Source organism: Homalodisca vitripennis, chromosome X (genome assembly GCF_021130785.1).
Source record: "Homalodisca vitripennis isolate AUS2020 chromosome X, UT_GWSS_2.1, whole genome shotgun sequence".
NCBI lineage: Eukaryota > Metazoa > Arthropoda > Insecta > Hemiptera > Cicadellidae > Homalodisca > Homalodisca vitripennis.
In genome coordinates, this window is record NC_060215.1 from 47,150,152 (window position 1) to 47,169,161 (window position 19,010).

The 19,010-nt window shown below is 31.1% G+C and overlaps 1 protein-coding gene across 1 annotated transcript in view; it reads right to left on the bottom strand.

Annotated features, from left to right (window-relative positions):
• Nucleotides 1-19,010, bottom strand: part of LOC124369436 — a 139,757-nt gene that overhangs the window by 56,324 nt on the left and 64,423 nt on the right. The gene's annotated exons all lie outside the window — the stretch shown is intronic.

A 19,010-nucleotide genomic window follows, 5' to 3' on the forward strand; every position in this document is an offset into this window, starting at 1 on the left:
TTTAATTTACTGACTACGCAACTCGTTTTCAAAAACTCACCTTTATGACAAAAGACTATTTGCTACAGCTTTGCAATCTTCAGTGCTATTCGTAATTTAGCTCTGATAAATAGACCGAATTCGGTAAATACAGAATATTGTTGCACTGTTTGCCTTTAATTAAGGAAGGCAAGATTGCCTTTCGTAATGCTATTGATCTGCTGCTAATGGAAACTGCGTGCAGGGAGCAGACCTGTTGCGTGGTTATTAGAATGCTGACACGCAAAAAGGATTTTCAGTGGAGAGATACCATAAAGGTTAACTACCCCTGTTTCCTTAAGGTGAAACTGAAGATATGTAGAAGATGTTCGTTGTAACTGTAAAGGAAGGTGTTGTAAAATGGCCTTCTCTTGAATTTAAAGACGATACAGAAAACCATTCTTGCATTAGAAGCACTCGAGTAATGTAGTTAATTAGGTAAAATAATCTTTAGCCTGTAATGAAGTCCAAATGCAATTTGTAACTCTACATTGTTTTAGTAATTATTGTTTGTTGAATTTGATAACTAGTTTTCTGTAAATTTAACATCTGATATATAACAAAGCTATTGGTACTAAAAATAACAGCCTTTATTAATGTAACAATAAAGAACTCAAATCCTAAACATTAATATTACACTGAACGTTAGTACTTTCAGTCCTAATGAACATAACGTATTGATGTTAATATCTTTCTGCATAATCAATTTCACAATTAATATTTAAATGCTGAGTTACTTAAATTCACATTAGTTTACTGAAAGTGTCATGCGAATACAAACACTCCAACAATAGGTTATCAATAATCGATATTCAAATAATGAAGGGCGGATCATAGTTATGGTCATAAATAAGAAATATTCTCATTAAAGTAAGTTAAATAAAACATAAAATGCCAACTATCAACAGAACCAACATATGTTTTTATTTATCGGCGGTAAATATAAAATGTGTTTTCCATGTATGCCCTTCAACTATAATGAATTATTTTTTATATTTAATCTAAATGGGCTATTCTAGAGATATCAAGCGTTGGTTAGTATAATTCGTAATGTGTCTATAATGAATACTAAAAATTATAACTAATTTCACATTTTTTAACTCTATAGAATCCGTTCACAATATGTTACTGCGTAACAGTGAGCTAGTTTTCTCCTTAGAGCTATAAGACTTTTGCTAGAAAATCGTGCTCAGTATAATATTATTTAACATATCTTACTTTTAAAACAAAACTGTATGAAATATTAAGAAACTTCAATTAATACACCAGTTTACCAAGCTTATAAACGAGGATAGAATTATTTTGAAACAAGTTTTCAAATATTATATGCTCTATTGTCATAAAACACTGTAAATACATGCGCAAGTTTCAATACAATATTAAAAACACGTATAAAACATTGCATGTGCTGTGATATTATCCTAATTAAGAAAGGATCTAAGAGCTTTCTTAAAACTAGGATAAGGTCATTTCCATATCTCAAGTTACCAGAGAGTTCATTAAATAATGACGTTGTATTGTAATGTTGACGTGTGAGTTAAAAATACTGTGGTAACACAGAATTAATTATTTGACCTAAGATGGGTTTTAATAGCGAGACGATACTGAAAAAAGGTGAGGCTCTGCTGAAAGAAAATTAAAGTTTGATCAATGTAAAAGCAAAGTAAAGTAAGCAGACTTAATTCCTTAAATACAGATTTGCACGGGAGCGTCTTTGTTCAATGCCAGCAACAATTCTCACTGCGCTCTGTTAGAGGTGAAATGAATTTTGAGCGGGACCTTTAAGACTCTCATATCGTGAGAAGACATAGAAAATACCACAACATAAAAGAAATACCTCAGTGGCTGTAAAATACAAGGGTCTAAGGGGAACATTTTATAGCCCAATTTTTTGTTACCGCATAATGTGGCAAGAGAAATTCAAATATTTGTCCATGGGCATCCACAGACTTGGGCAGAGTGATAAGAACAAACCTTATCAACAATTTTCCAAATACTCTAGTCGATATTCTCTCTTGAAGTTTTGGTTAAGTAATCAAAATGAACTTTTCAGTGCTAATAATTTTCTTAAAACCACAGAGCAACTATATTTGAGTCTACAAAACTATGTCCATGGTATCAGAACATAAGTAATCCATTAAAACTTGAATAACGCAAGTCCACACACATATATGATCATTTGTGAATTTTTAAGATAACTGATTTACAAAATTAAATATAGGATCTCAGGTATGAACACTTGGTGTACTGGTAAAGCCCACCTAGTAATCTTTAATTAAATGATACAACAGTCAATAAATAAACACTCACATCACCTGGAATATTTCACAAGTATCCAAAATACTTATTATTTATGCATTCGTCGTTTGATATGAAAATTAGGCTAATGTTTTGGATTGTGGTAAAAAACTACATCGATTCATGAATCGGAAAATAATTTTCAATCTTTTTTAGTCTTGTGAAGGAAATAGGAGTTTCGTAATAATATAAATAAGTACGAGGAATATGTATGTACTGTTTTACTTTAAATATCCACTAAATTGCAATAGATGGCAGAACAGTTGTGTAGGTTAGGAAACAAGAGTTAGTTGTGAAGATGTACTAAATTTATTAGCCGATACCAGCAGAATAACTTTGTCACAAATGTTATCGCCCCTCAGAGCATTTTGATCACAACGTGTAAGGCCACATTGCGTTTATGGTAATGAAACCAGTTAGTATAATTCGGCACAAATAGAATTGTATAGTAACAACACATCTTTTGTTAAGTTCTTGATTTTAATGATGACAACAAGAGACAACATAACAAAGCATTACATTGCATTATGGGAGGAAACCGAACCGTGTATCTGTATCGGCCAGTGTGGGATTCATTCAATTACCGACTGCCCATGTCCATGATGAGTTGATTAGTGCGCCATTAGAATTGCTGATAGCGTTACAAACATTGAAAGCTTTTATGGAAATTAGATTTCAGTTCCGATGTGGGGACTCCCTTCTGAAGGGAACATGCCTAACAACCACGGTACTCATCATATTTGTATTTTGGGAAGTTATTCTAATTTGCATGTTGCAACTAGTTATACCGATGATTGGGACATAGGACTCTAAGCAAAATTTACATGTCCATTCTCCAGTTGTTCTCAAATTGACTGACCTGCTACTCCATAATCAAAATAATAATGTTGAAACACAAATTACACTCATCTGGGCATTTGACCAAATATAGAAAATTCAATACATAGTTAACTTCACAATTTATTTTATATTCTACATTGAGTCAGGTAAACTATCGACAGCGAATTTGTCTAAGCCCACTAAAGAATTATTTGTCAGGCTTTTTCAATACACATAATACATGTATCCACAGTGAAAATTATAAAACCATAGAATTTTTTCGAGATAAACAAATTATTGAAAATTAAACCCGAAAACGAAAAAGGACATTACAGTTATGTAAACAATAAAATTCCTATATTATCAAGAGACCAACGGAAACTACCACTGCACTCCTTCTACTCTAATTAAAAGTATAATAATCTAAATATGATTATAACAACAGTGGCTAGTGCCAATTGTACTGTTAGTACATCTTACGCCGTTCTGGGTGGCTGGGTGGTTAGCGTCTCAACTTATCCTAGGAATCTGGGTTGAAATCTTGGTTCGGGCATAGTACTTTTTCACGCTAATTAAATAAAGGCATAGCCAAAAATAATGGGATAAACCATCCTGGGCTAGAGCTTCAGCTAATCTACAATAATAATAACATATTTCATTGTTATTATTAAGCCTAGTTCATGGAATTTTAATTCTCACTGACCCTTAACTAACGATGAAAACTTTCCCGAAGAAACACGGTATTACTGTACCTTCGTTCGGAAGATAGAGACTAACATTCATGTTGCTGGCTAGATTACTAAGAGAGAGATTCATCTTGTATTTACTGAGAGATTGTCTGTATTGCCAATCGGTTCCATATGGTTCATCCTACATACAGGTGGTACAAGACATAAAAAATATCAGTTAGAAGCTAAAGTAGACTTGCCGCTCATCAAGTATGACGGAGCTGCCCATCATATTACTAGTTTCTCAGTACTGTCAAATATCCATTCTAAAACTAAGTGTCGCTTCCGGATACAAGGTGGATCGATGATGCCGCGGAATACTATTGTACCAAGAAATATATCCTCGGATACTAATAAAGTGTTAAATTTGTATATTTATTTTGCTATAAAAGGAAATATTAAAGTCAGTTACTTCATATAAACATTTAACAAACTGAAAAGTGACTTCTCATCCAACTTCCTCCAGAATTAGGAGATTTTTACGATAGGATCTAGTTAATCGTTCAGTATTTTCCATTTCAAACAGCAAAGGTTAGCTTTCTTTGCAAAAAATTATGGTACGTATGTAAATAAACCTAATTATCTATTTATTAATAGGACTATGTAAGAAACTTATACATTGAATTATGTGTATGGTTTTGTTTATTATATAATAAACACTTCATTTTATATATCGTTCGTTTATACATTTTCCATCGTCTTTGTATTCATATTATAACAGGTAGCTTTTAAACGGAACTTAAAGTAAACATCCTTTTATTCTTATATTATTATTTCAATAGTTTTAATAAAAATTAATCAAAGTTTTTTTCATGTGATAATACTGGTTAAAGTTACTTGACATCATTCGATTATTGTCAAACCGTTGTATTGTACTACACTACATTTCTGAGAAGCACCTGGAGTGGACGTGAAACGGCTGTCATTTGTCGATAAGTTGGTTCAGAATAAATTAGCTTTGTCAACTAAAGTTTGAAACCTGACGGCCACCTTAGTTTTCTCGTAACGCTGATAAAACTGTACAGTAATCCAAGTTAAATCCAATCTCAAACCATTTAAACTATCAGATTAATATAGAAAATCCTGAATGATTGGGTAGATATATATATATACTGAATACTAGTAGTACAATATCAGTAGCTAATTTAAAAGTTTATATTCTTGTTGGAACCTTTGAAGCCTTTTTTGGTACTTACAACTATAACACCTGAAACGTGAAATTTGTGCTGATATGCCGGGAGGGCGTTTGCGATCCACCCTCCATCAGTTCCAAATCGTATTACGGGATTGCTTTTGTGGCAGCCATGTTGATTTTATCCCCATAAGAAATCACATGCAATTTTACTTCTTTATTTTTACTCGTAAGATTATAAAATTTATCTCATTTTAAAGATATAAAGAATACGTATTGAAACCTTTTTAGTTATTTCCATATTTTGATAGGTTGGTTATTAATAAAAAAATCTCAAAATATTTTACTACTTTATTATTTGAATAATAAAGAACTATAAACTTGCAGAAAAACTCAAAAGCGATAGGATGCGTATTAATAATATCTTCAAAAGTAGACATCTTCCTTATCGCTAAAACAAAACAAAAATATAATATAAAGGTGCATAAGGTTTCATATTATTCTTACGGGGGAAAACTCAAGGTCGTTGTACTAGCACCTTACTTTTAACGTCATACGAACAATTAAAACCTTCAAACTGATCTAAAACCATATTTTTAGTAGTAGAGCTATGATATGTCTCAATTTGAAATTATTAATATGCATCCAATACGTTTTAGTTTGCTTCATATTTTTATTGGTTATTCAAAAAAATCCCAAATGTGGAAGAAAAAAGGATTTCTCCGGACATTTCCTATCGTTCAGTGAGACAATATAATCAGGAGGAAGAGATCAGATTGCAGATCTCGAAACGTAGTGCTACCGATTGTGTTGTATCACTGAACGAATCCAAATGTCCAGAAAATCCGGTTTCCTTCGCAATCCTTCCATCGTCAAAAACGAATTTCAAACAAAGAATCCTGAACGTGCTTGTACTTCTTTGTTTAAATAAGGGTAATAACGCTTTTTTACATGTTAACCGTATCTTTAATAAAATAAGACAACTTCAATTATTTTACGACCAGAATTAAGGACAACAATTGTTTGAGGTTTACATTGTTCGTTAGAGTTAAACCCCAAGGTCCTTTCATCACAGTCGGCTATAAGTTGTTTTAACGAACTATCTCTGCGTTTTGGCATTTATTGAATATAAAAGAAACTAAAGTCTGTGAAATACTAGCCAGTATATAGAATGTAATAAACAACACCAAGATCAAAGTTAGTTCTTTTTTAAGCTTATTTAAAACCATGTAACTAATCCGGAAATTTGTAATTTTAAATTTAATCCCCATTATGTAGATCTTAAAGTAAAATCCTCTTTGTAATGTGATGTATTTTGAAATAGAAGTAGTTTGTTGAGTATGCGTAGCAATAATGTTATACATTAGACAGATTTTCCTTTAATTTTAGTCTAGTTATTCTTATTAGATTTAATAGGTATGACTTTTGTCTAACAGTTCATAAACTGAAAAGTAATGAAAAAATGTATTTAAAATGCAAACTTAGCGCAAGTTACATTTAATAGCGCTGAAATTGGACATCTTTGAAAGGTAAAGAATATAAATGTGTGTATAACAATAAAACTTAGTATTCGTTTAAATATTTTACGACATAAGTATAAGTGTGTAAGTAAATACATACATAAACTGTAAACACATATTTCATGAGCGTGTTTCCTATCTTGACAGGAACAATAAAGTTTCCATGAAAGTAGCGATGCTGTTTCACTTTGTTTATTATTCATAAATTCCTTAGTCATAAATGGTGTAAATAAGTTACAGATGTGTGACTATTTTCTATACACTTCAGGAAAACAACAAAGAAAGGAATCCCCCTTGTTTTAGAACTGCAGCCATTCTGAAACGTGATGTCCAAAATAAAATTCCACGAAAACCGACACAAATGTGGAAGAAAATCAGGAAGTATGAACTATGGTTCAAAACAACAAAAAACATCGAGTTACTTGTGTTAATAAGTTAATAGAGATAATAAATTATATTAGTTTTATGAAACCTACTTCAACACGTTCACTGCGGCTCCATATTGAGTGAAAAGTATTTTCATAAGACAGCAAGCGCACTAGGCGCATGCCGCAGTCAATGTGCGATAGCCATGCACACAGTATTTACTTGTAAACATTGTACAAGTCATTGAGTATGGACACTTAATTTTTATGGACTCCACAGTGAAAGAACTGCATCCATTTACATTAATTTATTTTATTGGCCGTTGTCTCACTTTAACTGTGCTTTTCCCAGACAAACTGCAGATAGTGAGTATTTACTTTGTATGTATACAGCACTCCTCTTTTACATGGGTGCTATAGTGGCTTTTAAATATACGCCTTTGTAGAAATTTTGGAATAAAACAATATAGCATAGTTTGAAATATTAAACATTATTATTTTAATTGATATTAACACTATACTTTTTAGTTATGAACACAATTAATGTTATATAGTTGTAAAGAAAAATAAATTTTTAGTACGTAAATACAAGTGTAATTAAAATATTTATATACTTGTAGACATGTATAATTCAACCGGTTATTTATTTATATTCAGGACAAATATTTTAATTTTCAAAGCAGAAACTTAGTGTTACAATTTATCAAGCAATACTTTATTTTTAATGTCAATAGAAACAATCACCTCAGAATCCTATTCCAAATATTACTAGTTTTGAAAATTCGTATTTTACACTCTTTTACTATTGAATAACAAATCGAAGAGTTAATGAACCGTTGTTGAGATGTAGTACATCAATTGCAAGTACATTAATATTTCATTGGTTCTTTACTATTAACAACTTCTCTGTAAATCAATAAACTGAAAAAAAAGAGTATCAAGGACCCAATAAAACGTAACGAGAGTTATCGCAAAGATTGACGGACTGCCCTTTGACCTTTTGACCCCAAAATCAATACAGTTCTTCCTTGGACCAAGAAGAACATGTGTGCCAATTTTCAAGTTTGTAGGACTTTTCAATCAAGAGTTATAGCACATACAGACGGGCAGACGGCATTAAGAAGGAAGGACTGGATACTAATTCTGTTGGTTGATGTGTTACTCCTACAATAAGCGTTGTACAGTCTAACGAGACCAAGTTCAGAGCCCCGGGACTCAGTTCATTGAGTTCCCTATTCGGGTATTCCCTAATTTCCCTAAGTTCCTTAATTTCCGGGTATTCAATTTAACTTATCAATTTTTAATTATCTTTTTTGGCGTATATCACTGTAAACAGTATTACGGTATTTTCTATTATTTCACAAAAGAAAACTCACAATTATCCAATAATTTGTGTATTTTTCACGAGGCCTTTCGACATCGAAGATGCCATCATCAGGTGTGAATCAACAATTTAAAAACAAATATCAGCTGAGTAAAACTAACAAGATTTATATGGTTAAAATTAAAATAAAATGATATAAATATTAGTATATGTATAAAAGTTTGGGTCAAAAAATTTAGTTATATTTTAAAGGAATGGTGAATTTTTAATCGGTCCAAAATCATTGTTTAAAATTTTATCTTTGTGTTTTGTTATGTATAATGTTTCATATGCGTCGAGTTCTTCTTGTTTGTGGACTTGTTTTAATAATGTAAAGATTTTAAAGGTGTGGTTTGTTTCAAAAGCATGTTTGGCAATAGCAGATTTATCAGTTTGTCCATATTTATATTACGGTATGTTAAGTTTTTCTAGTAAATTACCTCTGTCAATATCCTCGGATCCAAGAACTTCTTTTTTCTTTTCGAGTTAATCGTTTGAAACAAATAATGGACAAATTAAACCTTGAGAAGAAGAGTATCACAACACTGATATGAATAAAAAAAGAACTATTTCATTAATAGATAGATTGAACATTGACACACGAGAACGCAGTACTGATCAATAAATGAGTCGGTTAACAATGTCCAACATACCAGGACTAATGTTATTATGACTAATTTCATTCACTCAGTTCTCTAGCAGGTGTAATCTGTTTAATGTCTACCCTTCGAATGTTTTCAGTTCTCGAAATCCACTACGTGGGCTAAACTATTTTGCAATATTCATTTCTTATGTTCTTCTCATCTAAAATATAAGAAAATAAAATTATGGAAAATTAAGTTAAGAAATGCAGTCGAAAACTTTTTAATTTATATTAATATTTATCTATATATAATGTCATCATTGACAAGAGACAATATACTTTCATAATGAAGAACATAAAAACGTACAAAAATGTAACATAATTACTCAACCCAACTGCGAACTTCAAACTGCATTGAATTCCTAACTCGGTAAACTGGTCCATTACATGACAAACATAACAACTACAAACTAGGAGCTCGCAAAGCCCAAAACAAATTAACGGGTACAGTGTGGTCATGGCCGTTGCTGGGAGAAGGTGAAAATAAACTTTATAACTAAGCGGTGACCGGTAGCGCCTCTATTGCATTTTTATTAATCTTAAAAAATGTTTTAATGAGTTTTTCAGCCGACAACTATAAACAGAGTTCAATCGATATATTTTATTGGATTCAACCATTATTTATTTTAAACAATATGATCAATTTTTGTACGAGTGGAATTGTTTAGCTTACTGTTTACGCATGATATGTAAAAAAACATGTATTATAAAAACTAATTGTTATGTAATTGAAAATTTTAAAAAATTGTGGGATTAAAATTTACAAAATTGTTGATTTGAGATTGATCATTGCTGTAGCAGTAATATATAATTCATGCATATGTAATTATACCATGTATTATTATAATTGGCTCGGTTTATAGTTGGACAGAAAGTGTATTTTTATAACGTCATGAGGTCATTTTTTCCCCCACCGAAAAGAATATCTAATTATAAATTGTCGAAAATTGAGTTTGTCTGAAAAAGTCAATTGTTACTAAAAAAACAGACTTTAGTGGTATTATTTATTAGTGGTTTAAATACTAATAAAAACATCATCACGTGTACATTTCTTTGGAAAGCTTCAGCATAGTAAACATGTATTGCGCTTGAACTACAGTGCTTTTCAGTGGAAATATTTTATTATGATTATTAGTGTACTTCTATTAGGATATATTGTCGATTAGTTGGAACAGCTGGAATATGTCTTTAGTATCCATTTATGGAGGGCGATTTTTTTGAGTGGATTATGAACCGATAAAAGTATAAAACTCACTAATAATGCTAGTGGGTTTTCACTTTTTATGTGTTGATTCTCGGAAGATATAATGTTAATATTACAACAATCTTATATACGTATACGTACTAATTTCTCTATGAATTCAGAGGCCTGCGAACCAAATGTTTTCATCGGTTCATGACGTTTTTAATTATTCCAGATATTTATATATAAACATCATAAAAGTTTGTTGTAATAGCTTCCTTTCAGAGTGAGTGGACATGAATTCAAACGGAACGAGTTTAAAAATAAATATGCCTCATTTGATGCAGCCCAATAAAGACGAAGGTTGAGGGAAACCACTGCATCAAAAGAGGGATATACTGCAGTGATAGAGACCTCTTATTGAGAGGGAGGGAGAAAGAGGTCAAATTGATGGGCTCACTATGAGTAAGAGAGAGACAGAGAATGTTTACTGTTGCCAAAATCAATACAAACCTAAGGCGCCCATCTGCCTATATTGTAGCTTCCTCTACGAAAACAAAAGCTTACCATTTTTCATGGATTTGAAATGAAAATACTTAATATGGTTGATTATGATTATAAAATATCGAACACGAAAAGTACAATATTAAGGATAGTCTTGAATGTTGTATTCAACACCATCCTTTCTTAATCTCAGTTTATTAAGGTTATAGCTACATTCAAATAGAAATTATAATTGAATTGTGGAAAGTACTTTGGATAATTTAATTTTTCATATGTAATATGTGGCTACTGTTAACCTGAGAGTAGTCACTTTCCCATTGTTCCTTAACACAACAGTATGTGTTAAGAAATAAAAACTAATACAAAACATTCTTATCGTTCTTAAGTTTAATATTACAGTTTAATGTTATACAGTATAGACGATTTTATTCTCTATAAAACTTAAAGTTCTTTTCTTTCGTTATCTATTACGATCATTAAAACGTATTTAGTGTAAAAAATACAGATAATAATTTAAAACCTATAACACAAAATTCTACTTACATTTTAATGTAAGTAGATTCTACGTGATTCAACATTTACAGCGTCTTAACTTTTAATAAATTACAAAATATATAAACAAATATCTTACTTAGAAAGTATAAAATATTTACAAATAAATGTATACGCATATAAAACCATAGTCCCGTAGTAGTTCCCTAAGTCAACATCTTATTATATAAGTATGTGTGAGGTAACATTAAATAATTAATATAGCTAGGCAACGCAATGTTTGAAAGGAGGTATCACAAAGGAACAAAGAAGTTGACGGATGGGCGTAAAAAGAGTTGTATCAGAGATAATACGCCACAACAAGGATATAGACGAAAGTGGCACGGTTAAAAGGCCATACCGTTGACTGGGAGTAGGACGTATACAATAGGACAACAACAATAGGACAAGTTGTGAATGACAGAGAGTGATTTGAGTGAACGGGCCATTGTAATAGAATCTGTGACTCAGTTGTACTTTGTTGTAACAACAGAATACTGAAACTCGTATCTCCGAGGGTGGAGGAGGACATAGCTGCGTCTGGAGAAGGGTTGACAGGTACAACTAAACCCTGGGGCCTGCCCAGCCGTTCACGTCCAAGATCTCTTCTGTATTCTGATTCGATCTAGAATGTTTTGAAAACTGTTTAGTATAATTATTATAGCTCATATTACGTCAGTATTTCTAGAGAAATGTCTTTATAACATAACATCTACCGTAATACTTAAATGACTCCACGTTATAATAAATGAAATATATTTTATACGGTCGTGAACAAAAACTTTTTAAAGAACAATTGCTGCTTACATCGATATTAAAACATCATCTAATTGTACCAAAACACAGTTTATTTTGTTTTAGAAAATAAGAGTAAAATGTCATGGATTTAAAGTTCAACGATTTTGTATTCATAAATTAATCTATTTATCTATAATCTAATTAATCTTTTATCTATATATATATATATATATATATATATATATATATATATATATATATATATATATATATATATATGTATATATATGTAAATTACCTTTTGTATATAAATATACAGGGTGTATATTATGTCTGGAAACACCCAAATATATCCTTTAATAATTTAAATATAAATTTGAAACCTCTTACAATCGTGATAAGAGATTGGGCATCTACTTTTTGGAACAATGTTTTGTTATGTCACACCAACGGGGGACGTCCTGCCGAGGGTATCGTGAATATTCTTAATGGAAGCCTATACCTTGTGATACATAATTTTAAAGGTAATAGCTTACTGAATTGAATGCCACAAACCGCATCTCAAGGAATTATTCTAATCAGAAAATAGAGCATTTTTAGCATTGAAAATTTACTGATGTTCAACAATGTAATTTTAACATGGTTCTTGCCACAAAATGTGTTACACTAATTTTTTAGCATTTTTTAAATGTTCAATTAAAATAAAATAAACAATTTATTTTTAAGCTGGTTTCATTAGTACAAATTTACCAGTTTTTATTTACAATGAATAAAACTTATGAGTCACTTTCTCTGATTACTTATGAATCTGTACTTGGTGTTTTCCAGTCAGCAGGAAGGTTTAAAGAGACAAAGGTCACTAGCCTATGAGAAACATTATTGTGTTATTAATCATCTGGTCTACAGGTTTCAGTTTGTTGAGCATGGAGCTTTCACTAGACAGGTCTAAGCTTGGGAATTACAAATGGACAAAGGTCATATCATTCCTGTCGAGTTAATCAGTGTCTCTGAAGCATTGCTGTCAACAAGTTATCTAATTACAGTAGTTCAGTTTTTATTTGGCATTTTAATGGAATTGTCTGAAAGAGAACGAATTACTCTGTTGATGATGCGAGGATATGGCGATCGTCAAAGATCTTATCGGGAAGTTTGTAATTTGTTTAATGACCACTTTCCCAGAAAGGAATCCCATAAGTGTTTCAACAATATCAAAAACTATTGAGCGTTTTGAAATGACAGGGAGTGTACGTAATCGGCCCAAAGTCGGGTAGGATACAATCTGCAACAGATGAAGAACATGCACTAGATGTTTTGCAAACATTTATTGAAGACCCACATACATCGCTCAGAAAAGCTGCACAGCAACATGATATGCAGCCTATGTCTGTGAGTAAGATTTTGAAAATTAATAAATACAAACCATTTAAAGTTCATTTAGTCCAACAGTTTAAGTGAGGATGATTACGACAGAAGAGTTGAGTTTTGTGAACTTGTGATGCGCAAATGTGATGACAATAGAGATTTTCTGACCAACATACTATTTTCTGATGAGGCAACTTTTTTCCTAATGGCAATGTTAACAGGCACAATTGCCGTTACTGGGCTGGTGAAAACCCACATTGGATTACTGAGTACCATTCACAGCAACCACAAAAAACTGAACGTATGGTGTGGAATTTTAGGTAACAAAAATTGTTGGACCCTTTTTTCATCAATGGAAATTTAAAATGCCGAACTTTACTACAATATGCTCCAAAATGAAATAATCCCAGCTATTCAAATTGCATCAGGAGAATACTTTGATAATGTATGGTTTCAGCAGGATGGTGCTCCACCCCATTATGGGAGACAGGTAAGAGAGTATTTGGATTTAAGGTTTCCTCATAAATGGATTGGCCGAAGAGGAGAAATCGAATGGCCTCCAAGATCTCCGGATTTGTCACCAATCGATTATTTCCTATGGGGTCATTTTAAAATGCAATGTTTATAGAAGAAAGCCTCATAATTTGGAAGACGTAAGAAACAGGATTATAGAGGAGATTGCTTTGATAACTGAAGAAATGTTAGGCAACTCTGTCGAATCATTTTACACAAGATTGGCTCATTGTCAAACCGTAGAAGGAACACAGTTCGAACAATTGCTTTGACACCAAATGCAGGTAAAAACGTTTGTTGTAAGACTTTTGTAACAGCATACATTATTTTTTATTTGTAATAAGAAATCAATAACATAAGTATTTCCATTAATTGTACTGTAATAAAAACTGGCAAATTTGTGCTAATAGAACCAGCTTAAAATGAAATTTTTGTTTTATTTAATTGAACATTTAAAAAAATGCTAAAAAATTAGTGTAACACATTTTGTGGCAAGAACCATGTTAAAATTACATTGTTGAACATCAGTAAATTTTTCAATGCTAAAAAATGCTCTATTTTCTGATAGAATAATTCCTTTGAGATGCGGTTTGTTGGCATTCAATTCAGTAAGCTATTACCTTTAAAATTATGTATCACAAGGTATATGCTTCCATTAAGAATATTCACGATACCCCTCGGCAGGACGTCCCCCGTTGGTGTGACATTACAAAACATTGTTCCAAAAAGTAGATGCCCAATCTCTATCACGATTGTAAGAGGTTTCAAATTTATATTTAAATTTATTAAAGGATTTATTTTGGGTGTTTCCAGAACATAATATACACCCTGTATATATATATATATATATATATATATATAGATTACCATTTATATATATATATATATATATATATATCCTTTATACACATTACCTTTATATCGATAATGTTATAAAGGTAATGTGTAGGCATGTTATATGCACAATGTAAAATGAGTAAATACACAGATGGGAACTCTCAAGTTTTTTTCGACTGCTTTTTCCAGTTTGGAGAGACTGGATGTAATTTTTGAAAGAGCATTAGTCAAATCAAGGTAGAAGGGTTGCAGAGAAAATGGAAATCAAATTTACAAACCTAGAAAAGGATTGCAGAAAGATTGGTCAACTAGGTAGCCTACCGTATTATTTCAGTTTCCATTATCACGTCAGATGACTGTTGTGGATTTTGAAACATAGTGAAACAACTTAAACAAATTTTCCTAGTTGTAGGTGTAATAATAATTAACTCATATTTTAGTATTTCGTATCCTAACATTCTATTGTGGTAGACACAAAATCTAACGTTCTACGACTTGTCGGAAAGATATTTTATAGTCTTTATCTTAATCTATAAAAAACTGCATTATATACGGGTATATCACTTCGAAACCATTTTCATCAAACCCAAAAAAGCCTTCCAGTAGATGATTTCCCTTGTACTTAATATCTTCTTTGATTTAATAACTTAGCTCTCGTGTGATTAACAAAAGGAGATTGGAGAATAATTTCGTCAAACAACATAAAAAAATATTATATAAGATACTAAAAAAAGGTTTGTCAAGAAAACCCGTTGTATAATTTTAAGTTTCAAGAAAGCACATTACTTTTACCAAAACACGCATCAGAATAGCATATACCACAACATAAAAAATGAGTACGTAACACTCAGCAAACCACGTATCAGGAACACAACACAGGCGCACAGTATGTTTTCGCCATATTTTGTGCAGTGCGCCTTTATTACGTAGCCCTATAGTTTGCTATGAATTTAAGTTATATGCTTGATTCTTTTACATACAACTTGTTCTGTGATCAAATGTTTTACTTAGGTTAGTTCATCAATATAACTAAATAATTTGTGCTTCCTTAACCTTGTCTGTTAAGGTTTGACACCTGAGGAAGAGGATGGATTCTAATCCTCGAAACGCAGTGTTCTATTCTTGTAACATACAACGATGGTAAATCAATGCGGTATAAGTTTGGAATACTGATGTTAATTAGCATGATGTGCTTCAAATGAAAGAACATATTTAATGGTCTAGGTTCATTTTGCATATGTTACTTGAAATATCCCCAATACAAACAATCAATGATAACGCCGGGAAGAAGTTACGATCGTGTTGGCAGTCTTCCATCCATCTCTTCCATATTTTGCTCGAGAAATGTTTCACCAAACAAATTTCTTATATATGTAAATTGTGACACGGTATCTTATCCATTAGAAACCAAGCTTATGCTCGCTCTATCTCTTTCCCTGTGTCTACTTGGTATTTATTTTACAATATACGGTACATATTTTGTAAATGTCACTGAATACTTAATATTAAATACACAATCAACATTTCATTTTTATCGATTTTATAATATACTCAACATATTTTATGAATGTCACTGAATACTTAATATGGAGTACACAATCAACATTTAATTTTTATCGATTTTATAATATATTCTACATATTTTATAAATGTCATTGAATACTTAATATTGAGTACACAATCTACATTTCATTTTTATCGATTTTATAATATACTCTACATATTTTATAAATGTCACTGAATACTTAATATTGAGTACACAATCAACATTTCATTTTTATCGATTTTATAATATATTCTACATATTTTATAAATGTCATTGAATACTTAATATTGAGTACACAATCTACATTTCATTTTTATCGATTTTATAATATACTCTACATATTTTATAAATGTCACTGAATACTTAATATTGAGTACACAATCAACATTTCATTTTTATCGATTTTATAATATATTCTACATATTTTATAAATGTCACTGAATACTTAATATTGAGTACACAATCAACATTTCATTTTTATCGATTTTATAATATACTCTACATATTTTATAAATGTCACTGAATACTTAATATTGAGTACACAATCAACATTTCATTTTTATTGATTTTATAGTATACTCTACATATTTTATAAATGTCACTGAATACCTAATATTGAGTAGACAATCAACATTCATTTTCTTCAAAAATTTGTCCTCTTTACATGATGTGAAATAAGAACAGTTACAAAACCATTAGTGCAAAAACAATACAATAATACATTAGATTATGGCAAATGCTACGACAAAATGGTTTATCACAGTATTGGGCCAGGGATAGTCTTTAACAAGTTTTTTTTTAATAAACTTCCTTTAGACCTTCATTTCAAACTAATAGCGTAATATATTTTAAAAAGGTATCATGTACTTATAGAGAATGTTACATACAATACCAAAAAAATGTTATTGGTTAGATAATTTAAAATTTAAATTTCCTCATTTTAAACAGCGTATACAATTTGTACTTTAACATCCTGCAGGCTCGGAAATACAGTATCAGTGTTCCATTGGAAGGTTTACCCAGTTAAACCTTATAAACACGGAAAAATTCACGGAAAATGTAACGTAAACACGTATTTATTTCCTTTTGTGCATTACGTGTGTTATTAGATACGTAAGTCGCTATTATAGACTATAAACATAAATAGCCATACATACAACAACAATATATAAATAGTAGTAGTCGTAAAATATAGGAGAGTTTTACAATTTTTAAAATTAATACCGATTATTGAGTCACTAGTAAAAATCTATTAAACGTGGTGGTTATTGATAAACTACTCACAAGCAACTACGGTTGAGCAAATATGCAGTGTTACTCTTATCATAAATCTATTAAATGTGTGAATGTTATTAGTTATTATTCAAGTGTTATTTTTAAACAGGGAAACAACTAAGAAGGAATAGGAGGAAGATGGACAGGTAACAACTTGCATGATAGATCCAACGTGCGGCAAGATTGTTTGGGAAATGACGTATCCTTTGTGAATAGAGTTTAGAAGACGCACGTCAACCCCAGAAACGTCAAAGCCTCCTATCTCATTGAACAATCGTAGCATCTCTCCATCCCCTTTTGTGCATGTCGCTAGTGATTTCGAAGCAAACAGATCTAAAACTTCACACAGTGAACCAGAGTGTTCTAAGAGCGATTTTTATCTTTCATATAAACAACTGTGAAAGGGTACAGCGAGGTTTACGTCAACGAGTAAAATAAAATATTTAATTTTATAGACTCACATGTTTCGTCAGGAGTTTGAATTCAATCAATTATGTATATGAAATTATGTTACATATATTTATGTCTACATAGATAAAAACTAGAAACATTGTTTTCCTTAATGAAATTAGTTAAATGTAGAAAATAGGGTTTTTATTTAACGTTTCACAACATTAGAGCATAACGTTTAAAGGCCACTAGAGCAGTTAAATGTTGAGACAGCACAAAAACGCTCAGTATACAGGTATATTAGAATACTAGTATGACTTATTTAACCATTTAAAACGTGTAATCTGCGCTGAAGCAAACTGAACTGACAAATGGCGATTCGGAGGTTGCGTGCAAATTAGCAGCAGTGCAAGGTTATTGCAGTAATGACCGTAATCAGTCAAAATAACTATGGCCTCTGTACTATGATATAGCCTCTAAAATTACAACACGTATTTCTCTTATTAGTAATGTGTGACGACTTTAATAATATGAGTTTCATTTCTATACAAATAAACTTGAAAGAATAAAATAGATACTTCCCATACTGTAATGACTTACAATGAGTTAGTAATTTTTGTGTCCTAATGTAATTTTATTTAAATAAAACATAGCATAAATAATTTACTCAAGTTAGCAATACTGTATATTTGGCTTTTTGTAATTGTAAATCGTCTTATTAAAATGATTTCTACGGTAAGTTAACTATTTATATGCTAACCAATCATTCAAAGGGTTACATAATGACACACGATAACTCGCCACTATATGGATCTGGCCCTTGGCGAAGACTTGTTAATGTACAATAATCATTTTGTGCAATTCCGGATGAAACCAATGTGACATATACCAACAAAAATATGTAATAGTTAAGGCATACCAGTAAAAGGTTTATAACTAGAGGTAAAACACGCTTTTAAATAAGTATAAATCACGCAAGGAAAGGAACACTTAGATTAAATTATTAAAAGAGTTACCGAATATAAGTTTGATAACCTTCGTTTTAACTAAAAGAAAACTATGCACTGTTTTGTTTCTACCAGCTTCCTTCTAGGATATATCTTAATTTAAAAATAAAATGAAATAAAGTGTAAACTGAAACCTCGCTAAAAATGGGTTGCTTGTACATTTCTTGGGTTTAATTAAAAATATGTTTCAAATAAGAACTACACTATAATTGTTTTTTTAAATAAATCCCTTAAATGT